We start from the raw sequence: 3661 nt of genomic DNA, 5'->3' as shown, positions 1-3661 counted from the left end.
AGGACTCCTACCGGCCAACTTCTTTTCAGGGAAGGATGCCCCTACGTACGAATTCTACAACCCGTCTACTGTAGCACGTCAATTCGGCATGGGTCAACTGCCGATACAAGTGTATTTTGCTGGCCGAATCAAGTTCAGAGATGTGCTCACATCTGGCCTGGATTATGGTCGGTTGCGAGACCGAATTCCGGACTCCAGTACGATTAACTTGAATGACTGGCTATTATTTCCATTTGCCGTCCAGCCGTTCAAACTTTGGTGGGCCGAATGGAAGCAATTTCTATTTTGCAACTCAGCATCAGCATACTGCAATCTTCTGGATCCGACCAACATTGATCCAAACGCCGAGGTATTTCTCATAGCCGATTTTTATTCTTTTCAACATGATTGAACACTAATGATTTTATTGTTTCTTTAGGCCGAGAACCGGATCCCTCCAACGCACAGCCGCAGCAGACGGTTGATAGAAAACCATCCATATACCACCTATCCTCTTATCGGCTATAACGCTCCGTCTGTTGACGTGATTGCCGGCCGATCAAAGCAAGTTCATAAGAGGACCACTAAAAAGACCAGTCGCCGAGTCTGGGCTCGCACGGAATCGGCGGATCCTCCTGTGCTTGTATCGGCAGAAACTTTGACTGCACCGCCTTCCCAGGTCAGTCAAAGTGCCGATACTCAAGCCATCACACAAGCCGGAGTGGCTGCCGCATCATTATTGTTGGAAGCTATACAGTCAAGTCCGAGTTTTACTATCTCCGATTGTCATTTTGATATTAACTCTTCTTAACTTTGTACTTCTTAGAGCACTCCTATGGAAATACCACAATCGGCGACAACTCAACCGGACACCAATGCGCCCCCGCCTTCATCCATTGAGGTACAGTACTTATCTTACGGATTTCCTTCGGGTATTTGCGTAATGTACTTAATCGACTCTTCGACGCAGGCCATCGGCACACCGAGCGCTTCTCGACCACCGATTTCTTCTCAGGGGGCTGGTCCGAGCACCACGCCGATTGTCGTGGAGTCCTCTTCATCAGATGAACCTATGGTGCAGGCCACTGAGCAAGACACGACAGCTTTACAAGCGCAGCATGAAGAAATCCGCTTTAAAATGGTAAGTTCCTAAACCAGCTTTCAACCAGCCGATTTGCTCTGATTCCCCGCCGATTCATTCTTTTTCCTTATTTTCTTAGGAACAAGACTCCCCCGACAACAGCCTTTTTTCCTTCGCGGTTGCACTTTCTGATGACGAAGAAGTCGCTTCCCGCCAAGTCGCCCTGAGCTCCGTTCCTGATGACGTTCGAGCTAAACTTTCCACCATCCGATCCCTCCTCCAAGGGGACATCGGCCGGTTAGTAGAAGATGCTTCGCCGATTCGGCAACTCTTCGGTGACGTCAGCGGGCGAGTACCAGAGGAGGCGGAGGAGGCCTTGGCGCCGGCGGCCTTCATCGAATCCATGAGGATCCCAGTCTTCAGGGCCCTTCGTCACATGGCCGATCGCGCAAAACTGGCCAAAACTCGTGAAGATGAAAACGCTTTCAAGCGTCAGGCCCAAGAAACGCATCGGCGTATCCATGTTCTAGAAGACTCCCGCCCGGCGATCATCGGTGAGATAGACCGCCTCAAACGTCGAAGGGCGGAGCTTGCCAAGGAGATGGAGCAAGTGACTAAAGCAATCAGTGCCGAAGAGAGTAAACTCCAAGAGCTACCCTCTGTTATTGCCGATTTGACACGGGAGAGGCAGCGACTTGCTCATGAGGCCTTGAGACTTCATCGCAGTGCATCGGAGGTCCCTGGATCGGCGGAAGAAGACCAACGGATTCTTGATTCTGCCGATCAGATCCGGCGTCGGGCCATCACGGCTATCGATACCCTTCTGGGTAATCTGTAAAACACTGACTGTTCTGTACGAACATTTACTACCTTCTTTGACCGTCCCTTGCGACGCCCTTTCTATTTACTACCTTCTTATTACCGATGGGACGTGGCCTCACCAGATTTCCACGCATTTTTTCCCATAAATATCGACCTCGGCGCCCACTTCCGATAGCATTAACCTGGCTCTCATCTTACTTCTCCTCTTCTTCACATCGGCGCGACTGCTTCATCATGGCTTCATCATCTTCTTCTTCTGTTAATCAGGTGCAGCCTTGACCTTTACCTTCCCTTAGATTTTAGGAAAAGAATGTTCCTTCTTATCCCTTCTTTGTCTCAGCCTCAACGTCTCAGCCCGGAGCTCGTGCGCGCCATCGAGTGCATCCACTCCGAGGACCCATTGTCATCGGAGGACAAGGCGCTGATCTTGGCCCACCGAGAGGAACTCAAAGATCATGTTACTGCGGAAGCCCGTATGGTTCTGGATTCTGTGGTGAGCGAAAGTAGTCGCCGATCCCCAACCGTCAGGGGCCATTATCGTGACGTTCTTGAAGACGACGTCGCTTCGGCAGCCCACACGATCTTGGATTTCGAGGAAAGGAACGGCAGCCAGCGAACTCCTACCGATAGGAACCGTCTGATCCCTCGGCCAGTCATCCTTGCGACGGCCGGAGCTTCGCGTCCCCGTGTCGTGAATGAGTTGGAGCGGAACGGGCAGGTGACCAAGAAGAACAACTAATTTGTTTTTCGTATTTTTTGTTCTAAGGGCGACTAATGTTTTGTCGGCCATGTAATCCGTCGCCCGTACTGAATGAATGTAATCGGCCAATCCGGTCGACTTATGTGTTTTGAACCGATTTGTATCGGCTACGTGTGATTGCGTTACGGTCAATTTCTTACGCTCCGACCCATATACTAGGGTAGTATCTTTTTAAGTACCTTCCATTTAGAGCTCTAGTAAACTCCTCTCCTTCTATTGTTTCCAAAATGTAAGCATTTCCTGGAGCGCATCTGCCGATTTTATACGGCCCTTCCCAGGTAGGAGACCATTTTCCGAATTTAGGATCTTTCGACCCGATCGGCAGTACTAACTTCCATACCAAGTCTCCGGGGGAGAACTGTTTGACTTTGACCTTCTTATCGTACCACCTGACTACTCTCTTCTTATTTTCTTCAATGCTTATCAGGGCCCTCAATCGTTGGCTAGCCAAATCGTCGAGTTCCCTTTTCATAAGTGATGAGTAATCATCGGCCGATAACTGGTCTTGGAGCGAAATACGCCTCGATCCTGCCCTCGATTCCCATGGTAGTACTGCATCGTGACCGTACACCAACTGATAGGGAGACAACTTAGTAGCCCCATGACAGGCCATCCTGTATGCCCACAGGGCCTCAGTCAAACATAGGTGCCACTTCTTCGGATATTCTTCAATTTTCCTTTTGATCAACTTGATTCTTCCTTTGTTGGAGGATTCTGCTTGACCATTGGCCTGGGCGTAATACGGAGAAGAATTTAATAATTTGATGCCCATATCGGTCATAAATTCCTCAAATTCCCCCGATGTGAACATTGTTCCTTGATCGGTTGTTATAGTCTGAGGGATGCCGAATCGGTAGACGATGTGGTCTCTTACGAAGTCGGCCATGATAGCTGATGTCACGGCTCTCAACGGGATTGCCTCCACCCATTTGGTGAAGTAATCAGTGGCCACCAGAATAAACTTGTGCCCCTTGCTTGACGGTGGGTAAATCTGGTCGATAAGGTCTATTCCCCACCCC

Source organism: Setaria italica, chromosome I, assembly GCF_000263155.2.
Source record: "Setaria italica strain Yugu1 chromosome I, Setaria_italica_v2.0, whole genome shotgun sequence".
NCBI classification, from domain to species: domain Eukaryota; kingdom Viridiplantae; phylum Streptophyta; class Magnoliopsida; order Poales; family Poaceae; genus Setaria; species Setaria italica.
The sequence above is the reverse complement of the archived record's forward strand: the minus strand, read 5'-3'. Positions refer to the sequence as shown.